The sequence below is a fragment of the Budorcas taxicolor genome, chromosome 15 (assembly GCF_023091745.1).
Source record: "Budorcas taxicolor isolate Tak-1 chromosome 15, Takin1.1, whole genome shotgun sequence".
Classification (NCBI taxonomy): domain Eukaryota; kingdom Metazoa; phylum Chordata; class Mammalia; order Artiodactyla; family Bovidae; genus Budorcas; species Budorcas taxicolor.
Genome location: NC_068924.1, coordinates 77,449,796 through 77,473,549, shown reverse-complemented (window position 1 = coordinate 77,473,549; position 23,754 = coordinate 77,449,796). Strand labels below are relative to the sequence as shown.

At 38.7% G+C, this 23,754-nt stretch overlaps 2 pseudogenes; both read right to left on the bottom strand.

The window, feature by feature from the left end:
• Positions 1–7,569: 7,569 nt before the first annotated feature.
• LOC128059972 (olfactory receptor 1013-like) lies at positions 7,570–11,202 on the bottom strand (annotated as a pseudogene).
• An 8,600-nt stretch (positions 11,203–19,802) lies between these two features.
• Positions 19,803–20,772, bottom strand: LOC128060809 (olfactory receptor 9G9-like; annotated as a pseudogene).
• Between the last annotated feature and the right edge of the window lie 2,982 nt (positions 20,773–23,754).

Sequence of the window (23,754 nt, the reverse complement as noted above, 5' to 3'; positions counted from 1 at the left end):
TCCCACCCCATAACATCTCTCTGGGTCATCACCATGCACCAGCCCCAAGCATGCTGTATCCTGCGTCGGACATAGACTGGCGATTCAATTCTTACATGATAGTATACCTGTTACAATGCCATTCTCCCAAATCATCCCACCCTCTCCCTCTCCCTCTGAGTCCAAAAGTCCGTTATACACATCTGTGTCTTTTTTACTGTCTTGCATACAGGGTCGTCATTACTTTTAAAATATACATTTATTTATTTTAATTGGAGGTTAATTACTTTACAATATTGTATTGGTTTTGCCATACATCATATCATAGCATATATCATTATTTTATTTTAAATTGGTTTTTTTTTTTCAAATTCCTTGTCAGTTTTTGGTAATACTGATTATTATTATTTTTTTTTGTTTCTAAAAATAAGAAATGCTACTTTTTCTTGTGAACTCTGAGCAGTTTCAGAAACTTCAATAGGAAGATGGTGAGATATTTGAAAAGAGGCCCTCTTACTAGCACATATATATCTTAGGATGTAAATGACCTTAGGATTGGTTGGAGGAATAAGTAAAATTTTCCATCTAATTCTAGTATCTCAGTTAGATAACTTACCTAAAATTGTCAGCCACACCACCACCTCAACAGAGTTCAAATCTGAGTGTTCCAGAGTCCTCTATACGAGTTTCTGAATCCCCAGGATGATAGATTCTGCAGTCTCTTAGGGTTTCACGGTCATGGGAAATGACTAACAAGACAATTAAATAAAATTGTGTGTTGACGAATTGGGCATTATTCAGTGATGAAGATTTTTTTAAGACTACAATTCTCAGCTGAAATGTAATCAATCAGAATTTTCATTCTCATTCTTTCCAGTTGTGTAGAAGGCAAAATAAACATGTGTGACATTTATTTAAGTGTACTATATATTCATATGTGTGTATTTGGATATTAAAACACATATGTTCAATGATACTGATATCTTCATTATCTGTTGAATACCTTTCCTTTGTTCTTCCCAATCCATTCTCTATACTTTTAAGCTCATCTTCTTTCCAGGATGCTCAACTCCATAAACTGTGTCCATGGGTTCCTTTGCTCTCTGTTTACTTAATGGGTTTAGCCAGTGGCTGTAAATAGCAGCACAGGAAGTGAGGTCAGAGTGGTTTTCTCTTTCCTATTTCTTGCAAAGATGCCACAGCTGGCTTCATCCCTGGACCTAGACCATGGAACCTTCCAGGTGACCCATTTCCCAGCACTCCCTTAAACTCATAAGCTGTTCTTTGTCTTGCTCCTTCAGGAATAGAGGAGATAATTGCTCTCAGAAGTTATCAGTTCTAAAGTTATTAAAGTTGTTTGGTATGCAATAGAAATCCTGTGTAGTGTGATAAGTTGATATTTATTGAAAATTAAACCTGGACTGTTCAACCAAAAAGGAAAAAAAAGAACCCAAGAAGCCAGAAAGCCATATCTTAGTGTGTAACTCTGAGAGATAAGATGGAAGCAGTTTTCCAATATGTCACAAACTCTAGATCTTAACCAAGTATTCTGCTGTTCACACATTCATGGCAGTATCTCATGAATCAGGGGATTCTAAGGAAATGAAGTAGATGGGAAAATAACCACAGTAATATTTCATTTTTACTTGGATAAAAATCAGCACAAAATGATCCAGTAGGCAAATACCATCTCATGTAATTCTCTGACCTAAGCTAGTTTACAGCCACTGAAACCCTAGACTTATGCAAAAGCATGGAGCCCTTTGATAAAAGATCTTGACGTTTAGCCAACATATGTTCTATCCATATTCCTCCAAGCCTTCTTGTAGATGGCCAAAAGCCATTTATGCGAATAATCCTACCCTGGGCAAAGGTAGGATTACCCAGCTCTTCTGTGGGTTATTGGATTCTGACTCTGAGTTAACACTAACCTTAAGTTACAGAAAAAGTGGGTCTAATGAAATAATTTAAATATAGCTTTGATCTGCTTTCGTCTTTCATTGGGTCTAAGACTAGACATACAGGTGATCATTATTTACCCATACTCAGAAATCATACTGGGTATAGACATATAGAATAAAACAGAATCCTAATTTTAGTTTCCTGCCCCTGGTCACTGGACACAGTGTTATAATTATTGGAATTTTCAAATGCATGTCTGTAAAGTTACTCCCCCAATACATTCTCTGCTCAGACAGCAAACAAAAAGCCATATTGCATCACTGGGGAGAAGTGCAAAGTTTAGTGTTTTTGCAAAGACTTGAAAGATGCAATGGTGAAGATCCTGATTCATCACCGTTAATTCCTCTGTCTGTCTGAGGGGAAAAGAATTGAAGATCTTCTAAGTGGAGATCATGAATGAACAACGTTTACAGGTAGAGAAGTTGAAGTAAGGATGCAGGACTAATAACATTTGTTTTGAGAAGCAAAATTGAGGAAGTCCATTTGGAATAAAAATAGATTTATATACCTTTTGAAACAGTACAATTGAACACCATCACACTAGCATTCAGTGGTTATAGCCTTTGAGGAATACCCAATGCATTGTGAGGTCATTAAATTTGCCAGAGAGGCTGAGAGATTGTCACATTTCATTAAATCTTCAAAGTCATAGACTAATCAGAAACTGAAACTCCAATACTTTGGCCACCTGATGCTAAGAACTGATTCAACTGAAAAGACCCTGATGCTGGGAAAGATTGAAGGTGGGAGGAGAAGGGGACGACAGAGGATAAGATGGTTGGATGGCATCACTGACTCAATGGACATGAGTTTGAGTAAACTCTGGGAGTTGGTGATGGACAGGGAGGCCTGGTGTGCTGCAGTCCATGAGGTGGCAAAGAGTCGGACACGACTGAGTGACTGACTGAATCAGAAGATATCCTAAACCCCTTATGCTCACACATATGCACAGAACTCTAGCCGCACGTACATAAACTGGAGGCTCCACAAATGAGGTGGATGAAGTGACCTTCCTCCGGAGTATTAGTCAGCCTCCTTCCCCCCACACCAGACTTCATGTTCACAGGGCCCTTGTACAAAGTGGCCATAGCATTTGAAATGAGTTCAACATGACTGTCTTCTCAATTAGGCTAATTTGGTTAATATCGTTGTGAGTTGTCAACACGCACAGAGGGGCCTGGCAGATGGCGATGGTCCATAGAGCCACAAAGAGTTGGACATGACTGAAATGAGTTAGCATGCATGTATGAGGTGCCAACAAGGCAAAAAAAAAAAAAAATCGTTTCTGGTAAACCACTGGGTAACAGGATGGTTAGATCAGACAGCTTCCTAAGAGTTGCAAAGGTAATGACTTTCCTCTCATGAGTTATCACATACTGGGGGAATTCTTTGCTTTATATTTCTTACCGGCTTTTTCTTGTCAGCACCTGTAGATGTAGACAAAAATACTGCCTTTTTTATGACCATGAGAAAGTGGGAGTGAAGTCGTGTCCCACTCTCTGCAACCCCGCGGACTATAGCCCACCAGGCTCCTCCATCCGTGGGAGTTTCCAGACAAGAATACTGGAGTGGGGTGCCGTTTCCTTCTCCAAGTGAAAGTGAAAGTTGCTCAGTTGTGTCTGACTCTTTGCAACTCCGTGGACTATACAGTCCACAGAATTCTCCAGGCCAGAATACTGGAGTGGTTCGCCTCTCCCTTCTCCAGGGGATCTTTCCAACCCAGGGATTGAACCCAGGTCTACCTCATTGTGGGCAGATTCTTTACCAGCTGGGCCACAAGGGAAGCTTTTATGACCAGGGTATGCATCAAACATTTCCTCTACTAAGAAGCACATTCCATGGCAAACTCTTCCAATCCACAGGAATAATTGATTTTACTATTTATACCATTATTCAGAAGCAATTAGCCTGAGAAATTCATGTCATGCTTATATGAAAACTCAATCATGGTTGTTGAGGTATATTCATGCTTTAAAACAGCAGTGAGTATATGACTTCATCTTCCCTTTATCAAGAATGTGCCTATTTAAGAACCAAAGAGATGAGGATGTGGGCCCTGTGGTGGCCAGGAAAATAAGCCTTTGAAAAATCCAAATGCAGACAGTATAATTGTCCAGATACTGGCTGCTGCTCTCTGAACTGTACTTCCCTATCTGTATCAGAGGTCATGCCTCCCACAAGGTGCTCTGAGCTAATGACTGAGCCAGATGGGAACACCACTGCCTTCTTAGATACTAGAATCCTTTTATCACTAAGGACCTAATCACAGACTAAAGAATGCTGTCAGACGATTTTGTCCATCTTTCCATCCATTTCTTCTTCCCTTGTGGTCATACTTGCATCAGATGGTGATAATCCTTGTATCACCTTGTATCAGGTGATAGTCCTGGCTTCTTCTCCATTTTCTTTGATACAAGCAGAGTATTTCCCTTAATAAAATCTTTGCACATTTATAGCCTATTTTATTTACTCCTACAACATGAACTAACCAAATTGAATTGAATTTCCCTACTCATAATCTTGTACTCAGTTCATTTGGAAGCCTACATGGCCCAGGATAAAACACTTCCCCAGGGAAACGCCTCATTGTTCTGATGAATTGGAATTTGGGTCTGTGCCTTGGCCACGGTGGACTCCTCATGCTTGATCTGACTGGGGTGTCTCTATCGGGAAAGGCAATTGATCCAGTCACCAGAGAGAAATTAGCAAATACAAAATGGGTCAAAAAGAATTATGTTTTGAACCAAGGGGATTTAGCAGTATATTTCTTAGCATCAATGTAGCCTTCTCTTTCAAAGAAAAGGTACTACCAACCCACCAACAAACAAACAAAACAAAACAAAACAAAAACCAAGATGACTGAAAACTCAGATCTTGAAAACTAAGAAAATCTGGACCACTTGCAAGGTAATTCTTATTCAGCTGAGATGCTGAGAAAGATTGAATGGGCTATTCTCATGCAAGAATGGAGATAGAGGTTTGCTTTGTTATTACAGGAGTGAAACTTGTATTGTGGTAGATAGTTTTGCAAATTTTAGATCCTGTCACTCACTTCCTTTTCCTTTCTTTTTTTTAAATTTTTAACTAGATATGAGACAATATGAATTCAAAACTCATAGAGTATGATTTGGAGGTTATCACAAGTACTGCTATCTAGAAGTCTAGAAGTGGTTACTCTTCATCCTGTGTTTTCAAAGAACATAAAGAGGTTTTTTTTAATGTAAATACAAATTAATTTTAAAAATTCATTTTTTAATTTATAAAAGAAAAATAAATAAAAATTAAAAAAACCATGTAAATCCCAGTATTTTTGCATGGAGGAAAATGTTCACAAACAATTGTATTTACAAAACTGCTTATTAAAACTCACGAAACTAAAAGACACATTTTAGAAACTTTTAGACACTTTTTAGAAAACTTTCTTTTAACACTTCATACTTCATTTGTGATTTGTGTAATAAAATTTCTTTAGAAATGTATGCTATAATTTCAAATTAATGTTGAAGATCCTTCTGAATGCTCACAACCGTAGGGTGCAGGTGGAATGGTTCCAAAAATGAGTAAAAGTCTTACTGCTAAACTTACACTTTAACCTATTCTAAAACATTTTAAAACACAAATGCCGCATATTTCTTTAAAGCTTTATTATCTACCTACATATTTTTATGTCTTTTTAAGATCATTATTAGCTGTACTTTACCTTCTTACTAATGACTTGATAATATCCTTTAGACTTGAACTGAGTTACAGTTGAGTTCTCTTTTCCATACACAAAATATGTATGATTATACACTTAGGCCAGTGAAGGTTATGGCATCTCAATATACATTGATAATTATTTGGAGAATCGGCCTTGGTTGCTTCTTCTGAAAGGATTATAATAGGAGTTCCTGTCCAGATCTGTTTTTGCAGTGAAACGGGCTTCCATGATGGCTCAGATGGTAAAGCCTCTGCCTGCAATGCAGGAGACCCAGGTTCAACCCCTGGGTCGGGAAGATTCCCCTGGAGAAGGAAATGGCAGCCAACTCTAGTACTCTTGCCTAAAAAATTCCATGGACAGAGGAGCGTGGTGGGCTACAGTCCATGGGGTCACAAAGAGTCAGACATAACTGAGTGACTTCATACTCACTCATAAGAATGTATGTTACTAGGATGTTTTAAGAATAAGTTTATTGCATCTGCTTAACTTTCTGTAACTGACATTTCCCTGTGGAATGGTATATTGTCTAGTTTCACTTTAAATTCTATTGACTAAATTTTTGCTACTCAAATGCACCAATTTGATCTGTTAACTTTACTTAAAAAAGAATATACATCGAACCTGGACTGGCGGATTCATGTTGATGTATGGCAAAACCAATACAATATTGTAAATAACCTCCAATTAAAATAAAAAAAATTATATTAAAAAATAAAAAAGAATATATTTTATACAATTAAACAATTATTAGTGGGTAATAGATATTATTTAGAAAATGAGTTTGAGTTGGAAATAAATAATTTTTGGATTTAGAGCATTTTCTAAATCAAGCTTCTTGAAATTATACTGTTGGACACAGTCTCTGTTGGTTTACTTTGTGTTACAACTAATAGTGATTATATAGGTTGGATTACATTTCCAGGTTAATATGTATCACTGCCTGTGATGATTAGCTTTTCCTTTTCTGAGTGAAGCTGCTACATTTTGGGGATCACTTACCTTTTGCTTTTTTTTTTTTTACTGCTTTTAGCTATAGAAAGAAGGATGTATACAGATTTTATTGGCATAAATTATATTAATATTGGTCTTACTTAAAAAATCAAAATTACTTTCATCTCCTCATTTTGCCTTTCTTGTTTGATCACTACCTTTATATATTCTCTAAATAAAATTTCACTTCAGAATAATGTATACTCACAGATGTTTATTTCTCAAGCTGTTTCTTCTCACTATAATTATTGTCATTATTTATTATAGTAACTGTGCTTTGGTGCTCAAAATATGACAAATGGAAATAGAAGTCTGTGTATATTCACCATGAAAAAATGAAAGAGGAGGCCAGGGAGATATATAGTGATTCATAAAAATCGTATATATGGAAATTCAGCTGAACTTCTTGCGGAGCATAGTTGTACTATTTTGTGGATGACTCTGGGTCATTGTTTTAGTGATTCTGGGGAAAAACACATAAAAATGCTTAAGAAATTATGTTATGGGAATGGAGATGATGATTTCAACTAGCTACTATTTATAGAAAAATATTAAAGACTAAGCACTTTTGTTTCTATTTCTAGGGAAACCTGGGCCAATACTATTCAATGAACATCTGTCAGCCAAAATATACACATGCTAAAGGAGTGGACAGTTCTCTTTATGAATGCAGAATGCATTTTTTTTGGTTTTATTTGCTTTTATTCTAGAGTAACATGAAATTTAATTCAAGTCTTTATATTTAAACTTTATCTCCTAGATTCCCCTAATTTTCTCATACCAAGTCTCTTGAATTGTCAGGTAGCAAGAATGCAAATTCTTTAGTTTGCTGTGTATAAATTCTTAGCTGTGATAGACAGCATGATGGCAGCTCTTCTTGAAATAGAGGAAACTTATCAAAAATTATCCACATCTCCTTAGAAGGAGAGACTCTTGATTTATTTGAGGAGTTTACTCAGAGCCTCTTTCACATCCTTATTCCTCAGACTGCAGATCATGGGGTTCAACATTGGGAACACTATGGTATAAAACATAGAAACTATTTTCTCCCTGTCCAGTGAATAGCTTGATTGTGGACAAGAGTAAACATAAAGAACGGAGCCACAGAACAGGGTGACGGAGATGAGGTGAGAGGAGCAGGTGGAGAAGGCTTTGTGGTGGCCCTGGGTGAACGGATCTTCAGGATGGTGGCAGTGGTGAAGAGGTAGGAGGCCAGGATGAACACAGTAGGGGTGATGACGTTGGAGGCGAGGACACAGAACAACACAGCCTGGTAGGCATCTTTTCTTCCACAAGCCAACTTTGCAAGAAGTGGGATATAACAGAAAAAGTCATCAATGACATTGTTACTACAGAAGTTCAAGGCAGAAGTTCCTTTGGTAACAATGAAAGTGTTAATAAAGCCACCAAGGTATGAAGCTGCTATAAAAAATGCACTTAGCCTGATGGGCATGACCGGAGAGTAAAGCAGTGGCTTTGAGATGGCCATATAGTGGTCATAAGTCATGGCAGCCAGCAGGTAACACTCACTGTAGGCCAGCCCTGCAGAGAAGAAGAACTGGGCTACACAGCCAGCAAAGAAGATGCTCTTCACAGATGCAAGTCACTAGAATCTTTGGGGTGTACACAGAGGAGTACCAGAGATCCAGGAAAGACAGATTCCCAGTGAAAAAATACATGGGTGTGTGCAGTCGGGAGTCGTTACCGATCAACACTATGAGGGTGGCATTCCCTAGCACAGTCATAGAGTAGACATCAAGGACCACCACAAACAAGACCAGCTGCACCACAGGATCTGTTGTGGAGCCCACCAGGATGAATTCCGTGAATGCTCTTCCCCATGGCTAGTGGAATCTCACCCAAGAGGAGAGAAAATGTGTTCAGGTTAAATCCCTGTGCTGAATACATAGAATATATGATAAATAAAGGACATTGCATTTTTACCAAACCTTGAAGCCTAGGATCTAGTAATGTAAGTGCTCATTTTAGAAAGAGCTAGCATTTGGCAACAAAAATCACCCGGATTTATGACTATATATTGCTAAAAGGTGACTTCGGCACATTATCATTTTTTAGTGTTTTTTGAGCAAACATCAGTTTGAATCAGGGAGGCCTAAACCGAATGTAATCAGGGGTTGTTTATAGACAGGGACAATGGGAGAGATTTTCCTAGAGATGACATGGAAGCAAAGCAAGGAAATTACTTGAATGATCATAACTTAAGAGGCTGCCTTATTAGGAAAACCTACTAATAATCGGCTGTGCTGAGTTGTTCTTAAGTTTCATTTTCTCAGTTTCAAGTGAATTAAGTCTGCCTTTGGTTTTGGTTTGCTCACATAGGCTGCCAAGGTATAAAAGACATCTAAGTCTGATGGCTTCCTCATTGAATGACTTTAACAATATTCAGTTCCAAATTTCTGTAGCTGGTTAATTAATTTTCCCTCTTAAGAAGGACTGATCAACCAAAGGAAGTATGGACTCATAATTTTTATTCTATTGTTATTTAGTCCTTTTTGCAATCAGTTTGCTTTTGTGCTACATGTGGGTTTCATATCTTAAATTATTGTCTGTTTGTATCTGAAATACTGAGTTTACCTATATTAAATATATTTATTTTAAAAATCGAGTATTTCTCTTTTAGTGCTTTGATATGTTGGGACCACCTACGCTGCTGCTGCTGCTTAGTTGCTTCGGTCATGTCTGACTCTGTGCAGCCCTATGGACTGCAGCCTGTCAGGCACCTCTGTCCACGGGATTCTCTAGGCAGGAGTACTGGAGTGGGTTGCTATGCCCTCCTCCAGGAGACTTCCCAACCCAGGGATCGAACCCAGATCTCCAGCATTGCAGGCAGATTCTTTACCACTGAGCCACCAGGGAAGTCCAGGTCAACCTCTAGCCATTACAAATTTGCATCTCTTAATACTATCTACAGGTAGGAGAAAAACACAAGATTATGAGTAAAAAAGAATATATGCAAAATTTTGGGGAAAAGTGTGTATCAGATCGGATCTGTATACATGTTCTACAATAAAAAAATAGTGACCAACAATGATCTAAAGGGCCTGTTTTGGATGTAATTCGTACAACTGCATAGATAATATAGTGCTAGAAATTATTGCATTGTTTCAGATTTTTATTCTTTTCCAAGTTTTTACTACTAAGGAGTTTTTTTTCCTTTGTAGGAACAATTTGGCTAAAAATATGTCTTCAGAATATGATCACAAAACTCAATATTGTATATGATAACATGGACATCTCACTCTCTTCAGGATTCTCTGCAGGCAGAACGATAAATTTTCTCTTGAAATGGATGTGTACGCGCTCAGTCGCTCAGTTGTGTCCTACTCTTTGCACCCCCATGGATAGCCTGCCAGGATCTTCTGTCCATGGAATTTTCCAGGCAAGGATACTAGAGCATCTTTCCATTTCTTATTCCAGGGGATCTTCCTGACCCAGGAATTGAACCCGTGTCTCTCACGTCTCCTCTGTCTCATGGGTTGGCAGGCAGTTCTTTAACACTGTGCCACCTGGGAAGCCCCAAAAGTAATGATACTACTCACTATATTTTGAGAAACCACTCTTTGCAAAACACCTTTCTGGGAATTATACTTAATTGTCAAACAAGTGTTGAACATGGAATGTAGTTCCCATGAAAGATAGGAAAAGATATTTAGGGCCATTAGTTAGGACACTGGTAGTTGCTAACTGGCTAAGGTATTATTCTTCTTAAATAAGAATACCATTTTGTGCTTGCCCAGGACACTAGTGGTTGCTAACTGGCTAAGGTATCAGTCTTCTTAAATAAGGATACAGTTTTGTGCTATAAACTTAATAATGCAGCTTTTTCCAATATTAATGTAATCACTTTTTTATATTTAGAGATGTTTCCTTTGTTTGGAATTCATCTCAGAAATGACGTATGCCTTTATGTTGTCTTAAAGAATATCAAACTGAAAGAAATTTAATAGTTGTCATGTCTTTTGAAGTTTAAAAAATTTTCATAATCTATGTAACTTCATAGCTTTGCCTAAATTGTTTTTGAGATATTAATAAAGTTGTTTCTTTTGCAAGTGGTTCCTGTTAGATGCTCGCTTATTAATTGTGCATTTATTTTTCCCCTTTGAATTTTTTATAGTTTAAAAAATTAATTTTTACTAGAGTATAGTTGTTTACAATATTGTGTTACCTTCTACTGTACAGCAAAGAGAATCAGCCTTATACATACATATATATCTGCTTTTTAAATGTTTTTTCCCATTTAGTTCACCACAGAACATTAAGCTGAGCTTAACAGTAGGTTTTCTATTTTATACATAGTATCAATACTGTGTATTAATTGCTCTTTTTTTTGTTTGTAATAATGAAAATGTTATTTCGCCTTGTGATCCTCTATGAATGCAGAAACTGTTATGGGAAATTAGTGAAGATATTTCACAAGAGTCCCTTTCATTAGCATTTATCCTATCTGAGTATGTTAACGACCATTGGACTGGTTGTGAGGGTCGAGTAAAATCTTCCTCTAGCATGCAAACTAGACAACTTACCTGAGGTTCTCTCAACACTATCAGCATTTGAATTGAACTAGATTCCAATCTATCTGTTTCAGAATCTTTATGTCAGTTTCTGGATGCCCAGCATTATAAACCCCTGCAACCCCTCAGGATTTCCTAGCCTTGAAAAATAACTAACAAGTCAATAAAATAAAGTATGTTGATAATGGATATTATTTAGTAACAGAGTATTTTTTTTTTGAGATTACAATTTTCTACTGAAAATTATCAGCAGAATTTTGGATTCTCATTCTCTCTTGAATTATGTGGAAGCTAAACAAAATATAAATTTATGTATACCATATATACATAAAAAGGTACACACGTTTTATGAGTACCATTCAGTTCAGTCCATGAACTGTAGCACGCCAGGCCTCCCTGTTCATCACCATCTCCCGGAGTTTACCCAGATTCATGTCCATTGAGCTGGTGATGCCATTCAACCATCGCATCCTCTGCCACCCACTTCTCCTCCTGCCCTCAATCTTTCCCTGCATCAGGGGCTTTTCAAATGAGTCAACTCTTCGCATCAGGTGGCCGAAGTATTGGAGTTTCAGCTTCAACATGAGTCCTTCCAATGAACATCTAGGACTGATCTCCTTTAGGATGGACTGGTTGGATTTCCTTGCAGTCCAAGGGACTCTCAAGAGCCTTCTCCAACACCACAGTTCAAAAGCATCAATTCTTTGGCGCTCAGCTTTCTTTATAGTCCAACTCCCACATCCATACATCACCACTGGAAAAACCATAGCCTTGACTAGATGGACCTTTGTTGACAAAGTGATGTCTCTGCTTTTTAATATGCTGTCTAGGTTGGTCATAACTTTCCTTCCAAGGAGTAAGCGCTTTTTTATTTCATGGCTGCAATCACCATCTGCAGTGATTTTGGAACCCCCAAAAATAAAGTCAGCCACTGTTTCCACTGTTTCTCTATTTGCCATGAAGTGATGGGACGGGATGCCTTGACCTTAGTTTTATGAATTCTGAGCTTTAAGCCAACTTTTTCACTCTTATATTCGTATATATACATATTAAAGCATAAGTGTTTACTGATATTTTTGTTATATGTTGATTACCTTTCATCTGTCCTTCCAAATTCATTTCTACCTTTTTATCCTTCTCTTTGCTCTGGGATGTTCAATCATATTAACTGCATCTTGGGCTCCTTTATATCTACTTAGCACGTTAGTTAACCAGGGGTTGCCACTGGCAGGGAAAAGAGTGAGGTCATGGAGGTTTTTCCCAGGCTCCTTTTTTGCAAAGATGCAACATCTCTGGAATCGACCATAAAGCCTGCCATGTGGCCCTTTTCAAAACTCTGCCTCCAGTGCACATAACCTCTTACTCTTCCTGCACAAGAGAGGAGATATCAGCTCTCAGAAGTTATTAGTTCTAGAGGAATCATACTGTTCCTTGAGAACTTCAAAACCATACGTATTCCTTTGTAGTAATCCCTTTATTAAGGCTTTTCTAAATTAACTAGTTTAAATGGACTTCTGTTACCTGCTAGGTTCATAACTGATACTGGTCTTAGAAGTAGTACAAGGAGATAAGCATTCAAGTAAAATTGAATTAATCATGTATTTGAAGATTAGAAATATAAATTCATTCCATCATTTTGATAAATAAGATAGTGGTAACCTATGGCAGCCAGTGGCATGAAATTTACTTAAATGATCACTAAGGTCATCATGAAATGAAGGATAGGTGAAGGTCAAGGCATTGAGAGGTCAATGTTTTGGGCAAAGATACATATAAATAAAGATTACACATAACATGTAGTGAGTTGTCTCCTGCTGGAATTTAAACCTGGGTTATTCACCTGAATAAACAAACAGGTTGAAAGAAAGCCAGATTGCAGTCCATAACTCTCAGAAACAAGGTGGAATCAATTATCTAAGTATCACAAACTCTCGATGGTAATGAAATAGTCAGACATTTGTGGAAATGTTTCATGGATTAGGTGGTTTCTGAGGAATGAAGTAGATGAAAAAACAACCGAAGTGATATTTTTTTCTTCTAAGAAAAAAAAAATATTTTTATGTGGGTTAACAATTCTCTGCCCTCTGATGGATGAGAGTGAGAGGCTTGTGCAAGCTTCCTGATGGGAGGGACTTGGAAGTGGGAGTCAAAGTGTTAGTTTCTCAGTCCTGTCTGACTCTTTGCAACCCCATGGATTATAGCCTGCAAGGCTCTTCCATCCATGGGATTTTTCTGGCAAGAATACTAAAGTGGGTTGAACCCAGGGATTGAAGCCGGGTATCCTGCATTTTAGGCAGCCTCTTTACCATCTAAACCACCAGCGAAGACTTGATGGGAGGGACTGGCTTTGGGGAAAACTGGGTCTTGCTCTGGTGGTCAGAGCCATGCTCAGTGAATCTTTAATCCAATTTTCTGCTGATGGATAGGGCTGTGTTACCTCCCTGTAGTTTGGCCTGAGGCCAAACAATCGTAGAGTAATGGTGACCTCCTCTAAAAGGACTTATGCCAGCAGGCCGCACCCCCTAGGACTGCTGCTGTCAGTGACCCTGACCTGGTGGTGGGCCACTGTTGACCCACACCTCCACTGGGTACTCCTGGACACTCACAGGCAAGTCTGGCTCAGTCTTTTAGGGCTCACTGCTCCTTTCTTCAGGGTCCTGGTATGCACAGGGTTTTATGTGTGCCCTCCAAGAGTCTGTTTCCCAGTCCTGTGGAAGTTCTGTGATCAAACCCCACTGACCTTCAAAGTCAGATTCCATGGGGATTCTCAGGCCCTTTGCCAGATGCCCAGGTTGGGAAATCTGTTATGGGACCTAAAACTTTCACAACAGTGTGAGAACTTCTTTGGTATAATTTTTCTCTAGTTTGTGGATTGCTTGCTCCGTGGCTCTATATTGGGGCTAATGGCGACCTCCTTCAAGAAGACTTATGCCACACTCTGTGCCTCCCAGGACCGGTGCTGCCAGAGTCCCTGTCTCCGCGGCTGGCCACTACTGACCCGTGCCTCTGCAGGAGACCCTCAAACACTCACAGGCATGTCTGTCTCTGTCTCTTGTGGAGGTCACTGCTCCTTTCCCAGGGTCCTGGTACACACAAGGCTTTGTTGGTGCCCTCCAAGCATCTCTGGTGGGTATGAGGCTTGATTTTAAACGCTATTGTGACCATCCTACCATCTTCTTGTGACTTCTCCTTTGACTGTCTATGTGGGGCACCTTTGGGTGGGTTGCCACTTTCTTATGTGTATGGTTGTTCAGCAGCTAGTCGTGATTTTATGTTCTCACAGCTGAGTGCACATCCTTCTACTCCACCATCTTGCAAAGTTGTAGCACAGAGAACTCAAAATTCTCTTTTCAGAAGGATCCTGAAACTTAGTCAGTGTGTACAGTGTCTTCCCCCAAAATCTTCTTGTGGATGGCTTATAGCCATTTATGATGGCAATCATACTTTGAGAAAAGGGAATACACAGACCTCCTGTGGGTTATTGGTTCTTGGCTCTGAACTGACAATAAGCTTCAGAGATGGAAATATATCAAAGGTACACTCTTGCCAGGGGTTCTAATGGAAATATCATGAAAGATAATTTTGGCTTGTATATATCTCTCAGGAGGTCCAATGGGACCAATCACATAGCTGATTATTATCTAGACCAAAAAATCATATCATGTATGAATATTCAGAATAAAATAGAATCTTCACTTTGCTTCCCTGTCCTTGGCACTTGGAACTAGGATTGTCATTGTTGGAAGATCTGAATAGAAGTCCTTGTAACTACTCGCATTAGACACTGTCTACTCCGAGAGGAAGCAAAATGCAATATCACATCCCTGGAGACAAATACAAAGATTAGTGTTTCATCAGACCTTAAAATTATAAGGGTGAGGATCCTAACTTATCAGCTTTATCTCCTGTCTTTGAAGGGAAAAGACTGAGGTCTCCAAAGTCCAGGTCATGACTGAACAGGGTTTATAGGTAGATAAGTTGAAGACAGGGCGCAGGACTAATTTTGAGAGATAAAATTAGGGGGTCAGTTTGGAGTAAGAACAGATTTCTATCCCTTAACATTACAATTGAACAGGTTTGCACTAGCATTAACATTTGAGGGATAAACAATGCATTTTGCATTGTTTGTGCAAACTTTGCAGAGGAGCCTGAGAAACTGGCATATTTTATTGAATCTTCAAGGTCATAAACAGTTCAGAAGATGTCCTAAACCCTTTATGTTCATACATATGTACACATTCTAGCTGCACGTGCTTAAACTGGTGGCTCCCACTAATCAGGTGGATGACCTGACCTGCTCTGTGAGTGTTAGACAGCCTCCTTCTCCAAATACCCCAGCTCATGTTCATGGCACCCTTGTACGAAGTTGGAATGGGCTCAACAAGGTAATCTCCTTATTACTATGGCTATATTGCTAATACTGCAGTTGGGTGTCCAAAATGCAAATTAGAAACCCCCATTATGCCTCTGAAATACTATCAATTCCTGGGAGGGTAGCAAGAAGATTAAATCAGACAACCTACTATAAATTAACAATTGCAGAGGTAATGACTTTCCTCCTGTGAATAGCCATATATTGGGGGATTTACTTCCTTTACATATTCATTTTCCTAATAGTTTATTTCTTCCCCGCCAGAACCTATAGATGTAGATTTACATAATGCCTTTGTCATGATTCTCCACCAAAAATTACCTCTACCAAGAAACACATTGAATGGCAGAGGAATAGTAACCATCTCTTCCAATCCACAGAAATAATTTGTATTAATATTTGTACAATTATCTAGAATTATCTGTCCTGATAAAATAATGAAATACACTGCTAAATGCCCTGGGTTCATCCTATAATTTTACGTTTATGAAAACTCAGCCATGGTTGTTGAGGTGTCTTCTGAGTATGCTACAAACTTAAAAGAGCAGCATATATATGACTCATCTTCCCTTAGCAGTTATGGATATTCTTATGAACCAAGATGGGGCGGGCATGACCCACATGGGCCAGAAAAATAGCCTTTCAAAGATTCAAGTGCAGACATTATAACTGTCCAAAGGCCCTAGCTGCTGATCTCTGAAATGTATTTCCTCATTTGTATCAAGGTCATGCTTCCCACAGGGTGGTCTAAGGTAAGGACTGAACACAGTAAGAATATGAATGCAGGGTCATCTCTGTTAGGTACCAAACTCCCTTGATCACTAGGACCTTATGGTGATCTTGCTGAACTAACTCTGGCCTGAGCAATGCTTTAGGGTGCTTTGGTTCATCCATCCTTCCATCTGTTTCTTATTCACCTTATGTACTTGCGTTGTGGTCAAAAACATGCCTTATGTCTATGACATTCCTTTCCTTCCTTCTTCTTTTTTTTTCCCTGGCTCCCTCTCCATCTTCTCTAACAGAGAAAGAGCTATTTCCCCTAATAGCATAGGTACATATTTAATTTCCCTTTGGTGTTTGCTCTGGGTCAGGAAGATCCTCTGGAGAAGGGAATAGCTACACATTCCAATATTCCTGCCCTGAGAATTCCATGAACAGAGGAGCCTTGCAGGCTATAAACCACGAGGTCACAAAGAGTCAGATACAATCGAGCAATTAACACACACATTTGCAGGATTATGGCTAACACAGTTTCTTTTACTATGACATGAATTACCTCAATAAGAATTTGATTTTCCTACACATAACCATACACTCAGTATACTTGGAAGTCTGTGTGTACAAGGATGAGATGCTTCCCCAGGGAAACACTCTCAAGTATTCTGGTCATTGGGAATTCAGGGAGCACTCTGGATTTCAGCTCCTCCTGCTGTGAACTGACAGGAATCATTCTTCTGGGCAGGGAGAACGATGCCAATCACTAGAGAAAAATTAGCTGATGCTATAAAACGACACTGACAAGAATTATGTTTGAAATCCAGAGGATTTAGCAGTATATTTCTTAACATCTCATTAGCCTTCTTTTTCAAAGGAAAAGTACTACAGCAAATAAAAACAAGATAATAAAAATACTCAGTTATAATAAAAATTGGACAATGTACTAGGTAACTCTCATTCATATGAGGTACTGAGAAAGACAAGATGGACCAGACTCATGGAAGAACTGAGGTTAAAAGAGGTTTGCTTGGTAATTACAGCCATAGGAAGTTACAGTAGTAGGGAGGTTTCTAAATTTCAGCTATATAGATCCTGTTACGTCACTTCTCTTTTTCTTATTCTTTTCTGCATGTGAATAGAAAAGCCAAATAGCATCATTTTGGGGAATGTCACAAGTCCTACTATCAGAAGTGCCCACTGTTTACTGTTTATGCATTGAAGGGCCACTATAGAAAATTTTTAAAAATAAAACAAGTCAATCCAAGAGAATACCTTTGTTGTATGGAGAACATTCATAAATATATGTACTTAAAAATGTTTATTAAAATTCATAGACCCAAACACACAATAGAAACTACTTTAAGATTTTAGACTTCATTTGTGATTTGAGCAATAAAATTCCCTTAGGAAACTATTGAGTTTTTAATTGAAAGTCGCTCAGTTGTGTCCGACTCTTAGGGACTCCATGGACTGTATAGTTCATGGAATTCTCCAAGCCAGAATACTGGAGTGGGTAGCCTTTCCCTTCTCCAGGGGATCTTTCCAACCTAGGAATCTAGCCCCTGTCTCCCACATTGCAGGCAGATTCTTTACCAACTGAGCTATCAGGGAAGCCCACTTTAATTCAAATTGATATGGAGATTCTTTTGAATACTCCATGACCATAAACTGCATATGAAAAGCTCCCAAGAGTGCTTAGAAACTTAATGTCAAACTTACATTATTCCAAGGCATTTTCTAAAATATCAGTGTCATGTGTTTAATTACAGTTTTACTCTATTTTTAGATATTTTATGTCTTCCTAAGATTATTACTAGCTGTAGTCTATCTTCTTACCAGGGTCTTGTTAATGTTATTTAGAGTTGATTTTGGAGTTGAGTTCACTTTTCTATACACAAAATATTTTAAATATACACTTAGACTGGTGAAAGGTACAGTATCTGTTACATATTGATAATTATTTGGAGGATGGGACTTGGTTGTTTCTCCTAAATGGATGAAATTATCTTAGAAAAGGAAATTTTCATCAGTAGTTAAATATATTTTTCTGTACTTAAATGTTAGGATTTATAATACGAGGATATTTAAGAATAGGTTTACTATACCAGTTTTACTTTTTGTAACTTATGTGTCCTTCTAGGATAATAAATTTTCTATTTTAAATTAGCCAACAATAAATAATTGATTTTCTGCCACTATAATATATCAACTAAATCTTTTAATTAGTTAAAAATATAGTTTATAGGAATTTTATGATTAATAGTGAGAAATAGAGACCTCTTTTAGGAAATGAGATTCTGGGTTGGCATTAATAGCTTTCCTTTTTGGAACATTGTCTAAACCACGAATCTTGAAATTGCACTATGGGTCCGTGTTTCTGCTGCATTACTGTGGGTTACAGGTGGCTGGGATTATATTCCTTGGATTTAATATTTAGCTTAGTATGCATTACTTTCAGAGCTGATCAGTGTTTCCTGCTCTTAGAAGACTTCCTGAAATCTTGGGGAATACTTGCTTAAATTTCACTTTTTTGCATTTTTGTTGTTGTTAATGCTTATAACAATAGAAACAAGGTCATTATTCACTTTTTAATTAACAAAAATTACACTAATATTATCTCACTTTTAAAAGTCAAAATTATATGCATCTCATCATATTTCATCTTTTGTTTGATCACTTCTTGTATATATTCCTTCTTTAACTTTTTCTTTTGGGTACTGTTTACTCATGGAGATAACTCTCAAGTTGTCTCACGTCACTATAGTGATTAGTATTATTATTATTGTGTAGTGATGCTCAGAATATCCTAATTTGGAGGCAGACAGCCTTGTAGGTTCACCCATATAATTAAAATAGAAGCCTGGGGAGATATAAAGTGATTCACAAGTATGATACTTATGAGAAGGTGACCAAGTTTTCTTTATTGAGGAACATGTAAACAGACAAGTAGCTTGGAGAGGTCATGCTTCCTGAATTACAGTTGTACTGAGTTATTTGGGGGGTACCACTGGGCCTTTGTGCTAACACTTCTGGGGAGAAAAAGGACATATAAACATGCTTTGGAAATTCTGCTCTAGGAATAAAAGTTATGATTTTAAGGGGTTGAGTTATATGAAAATATTAAAATGTAATTCAATATATTTCCTATTTTAAGGAAATAATTATTGGATACTATTCTCCATACATATATCAGTCAATCAAAAACATTGTCATTCTACAGTAGGCTATTCTGTTACTTCATGAGATAAAAGACAGGTTTTGGTTTTAATTTTTTTGTTTGTTTGCAACCTATAGTAATATAAAATTCAAAGCAAATGATTATATTTTGTATTTAAATTTTATCTCTTAAATCACACTTCTTCTTCTTCTTCTTTTTTTTTTTTTTTGCATCTCAGGTCTCTTTATTTGCCATGTACAAAGGGTGCAAATTCATAAACTGGCACTATAAAGATTCTTGATCCTAAAAGGAACACAATGGCAGCTCTTCTTGAAATAAAATAACCTGCTCAAAAATTGTCTATACATCTGCTTAAAAGGAGAGAAACTTTATTTATTTGAAGAGTTTATTCATGGCCTCTTTCACATCCTTATTCCTCAAGCTGTATATCATGGGGTTCAACATAGGATACACTAGAGTGTAAAATGTAGAAACAATTTTGCCACTATCAAAAGAATAGTTAGAGTGTGGACGGGAGTTGATGTAGAGAATGGAGCCATGGTACAAGGTGACAGAGATCAGGTGGGGGGAGCAGGTGGAGAAGGCCTTGAGGCGGCCCTGGGTGGAGGGGATCCTCAAGATGGTGGCGATGATGAAGAGGTAGGAAGCAAATATGAACACAGAAGGGGCGATGACATTAGAAGCCAGGAGGAAATACATCAGAGCCTGGTAGCCATCCTTGTTGCCACAAGCTAACTTCACCAGGGTAAGCAAAGCACACACACACAAAAAGTCATCAATGACATTGTCATTACAGAAGTTCATGGTAAATGTTCTCTTGGTGATGATAGAACAGTTAATAAAGCCACCAAGTTATGAGGCAGCTACAAAAGAATGCACATAGCTTTATGGACATGGCCTGAGAATAAACAAGTGGCTCTGAGATGAATGTACGGCCGTCAGCAGCCATGGCAGCCAACAGGCAGCACTCACTGTAGGCCAGCCCACCAGAGCAGAACTAGGCTAGCAGCCTGCAACGGAGATGCTCTTCAGAGATGCAAGTCACTAGGATCTTCGGAGTGTAGACAGAGGAGTACCAGAGATCCAGAAAAGACAGATTCCCAGTGAAAAAAATACGTGGGTGTGTGCAGTCGGGAGTCATTACCGATCAGCACTGTGAGGCTGGCAAATACATGGGTGTGTGCAGTCGGGAGTTGTTACCAATCAACACCGTGAGGCTGGCATTTCCAGCACAGTCATAGAATAGACACCAAGGGCCTCCACGGACAGGACAGCTGCACCCCGGGGTCTGTCGTGAAGCCCACCAGGAAAAGTCAGTCACTGAGTAATTGCTTCTCTCCATGGTTCCAGGGAATCTTACCTAAGAAGAGAAAAAATGAGTTCAGCTTGAATCGCTGTTGCTGAATACATAGGAAATGTGCCAAATAAAGGAGATTGTGTCAGTGTTGTAACTAGAAATCTATAATCCAACAATTTCCACTTTAGAAAGAGTTTTCATTTTGTAACCAACCACTGTTTACAGTCAAGAAACACCTGGAGTAACAGGCGGAATACGGAATGAAACAGGGCGAAGACTAATAGAGTTTTGCCAAGAAAATGCACTGGTCATAGCAAATATCCTCTTCCAACAACAGAAGGGAAGACTCTACACATGGACATCACCAGATGGTCAACACCAAAATCAGATTGATTATATTCTTTGCAGCCAAAGATGGAGAAGCTCTATACAGTCAACAAAAACAAGACCAGGAGCTGACTGTGGCTCAGATCATGAACTCCTTATTGCCAAATTCAGACTCAAGTTGAAGAAAGCGGGGAAAACCACTAGACCATTCAGGTATGACCTAAATCAAATCCCTTATGATTATACAGTGGAAATGAGAAATAGATTTAAGGGCCTAGATCTGAGAGATAGAGTGCCTGATGAACTATGGAATGAGGTTTGTGACATTGTACAGGAGACAGGGATCAAGACCATCCCCATGGAAAAGAAATGCAAAAAAGCAAAATGGCTCTCTGAGGAGGCCTTACAAATAGCTGTGAAAATAAGAGAAATGAAAAGCAAAGGAGAAAAGGAAAGATATAGGCATCTGAATGCAGAGTTCCAAAGAATAGCAAGAAGACATAAGAAAGCCTTCTTCAGCGATCAATGCAAAGAAATAGAGGAAAACAACAGAATGGGAAAGACTAGAGTTCTCTTCAAGAAAATTAGAGATACCAAGGGAACATTTCATGCAAAGATGGGCTCGATAAAGGACAGAAATGGTATGGCCCTGACAGAAGGAAGATATTAAGAAGAGGAGGCAAGAATACACAGAATAACTGCACAAAAAGGATCTTCACGACCAAGATAATCACCATGGTGTGATCACTCACGTACAGCCAGACATCCTGGAATGTGAAGTCAAGTGGGCCTTAGAAAGCATCACTATGAACAAAGCTAATGGGGGAGATGGAATTCCAGTTGAGCTGTTTTAAATCCTGAAAGACGATGCTGTGAAAGTGCTGCACTCAATATGCCAGCAAATTTGGAAAACTCAGCAGTGGCCCCAGGACTGAAAAAGGTCAGTTTTCATTCCAATCCCAAAGAAAGGCAATGCCAGAGAATACTCAAACTACCACACAATTGTACTTATCTCACATGCTAGTAAAGTAATGCTCAAAATTCTCCGAGCCAGGCTTCAGCTTCGTGAACCGTGAACTTTCTGATGTTCAAGCTGGTTTTAGAAAAGGCAGAGGAACCAGAGATCAAATTGCCAACATCCGCTGGATCATGGAAAAAGCAAGAGAGTTCAAAAAAAACCATCTATTCCTGCTTTATCGGGTATGCCAAAGCCTTTGACTGTGTGGATCACAATAAACTGTAGAAAGTTCTGAAACAGATGGGAATACCAGACCACCTGACCTGCCTGTTGAGAAACCTGTATGCAAGTCAGGAAGTAACAGTTAGAACTGGACATGGAACAACAGACTTGTTCCAAATAGTAAAAGGAGCACGTCAAGGCTGTATATTGTCACCCTGCTTATTGAACTTATATGCAGAGTACATCATGAGAAACGCTGGGCTGGAAGAAGCACAAGCTGGAATCAAGATTGCCAGGAAAATATCAATAACCTCAGATATGCAGATGACACCATCCTTATGGCAGAAAGTGAAGAAGAACTAAAAAGCCTCTTGATGAAAGTGAAAGAGGAGAGTGAAAATGTTGGCTTAAAGCTCAACATTCAGAAAATGAAGATCATGGCATCTGGTCCCATAACTTCATGGCAAATAGATGGGGAAACAGTGGGAACAGTGTCAGACTTTATTTTCGGGGGCTCCAAAATCACTGCAGATGGTGATTGCAGCCATGAAATTAAAAGACGCTTACTCCTTGGAAGGAAAGTTATGACCAACCTAGATAGCATATTCAAAAGCAGAGACATTACTTTGCTGACTAAGGTCCGTCTACTCAAGGCTATGGTTTTTCCTGTGGTCACGTATGGATGTGAGAGTTGGACTGTGAAGAAAGCTGAGCACTGAAGAATTAATGCTTTTGAACTGTGGTGTTGGAGAAGACTCTTGAGAGTCCCTTGGACTGCAAGGAGATTCAACCAGTCCATTCTGAAAGAGATCAGCCCTGGGATTTCTTTGGAAGGAATGAGGCTAAAGCTGAAACTCCAGTACTTTGGCCACCTCATGCGAAGAGTTGACTCATTGGAAAAGACTCTGATGCTGGGAGGGATTGGGGTCAGGAGAAGAAGGGGACGACAGAGGATAAGATGGCTGGATGGCATCACGGACTCGATGGACGTGAGTCTGAGTGAACTCCGGGAGATAATGATGGACAGGGAGGCCTGGTATGCTGTGATTCATGGGGTTGCAAAGAGTCAGACATGACTGAGTGACTGAACTGAACTGAACTGAACTGTTTACAGTTATATATTTTTTTCTCTTTCTTTTAAAAATTAATTTATTTTTTAATTGAAGGATAATTGCTTTACAGAATTTTGCTGTTTTCTCTCAAACTTCAACATGAATCGGCCATATGTATATATATATCCCCTCCCTTTTGAAGCCACTCCCATCTCCCTCCCCATCCCACCACTCTAGGTTGATACGGAGCCCCTGTTTGAGTCTCCTGATTCATACAGCAAATTCCAGTTGGCTATCTATTTTACATATGGCAACATAAGTTTCTATGCTACTCTTTCCATCCACTTAAGTACATTAAATTTTTCAACAGTTTATTTGGTCAAATATACCTCAGATATGCAGATGACACCACCCTTATGGCAGGAAGTTAAGAGGAACTAAAGAGCCTCTTGATGAAAGTGAAAGAGG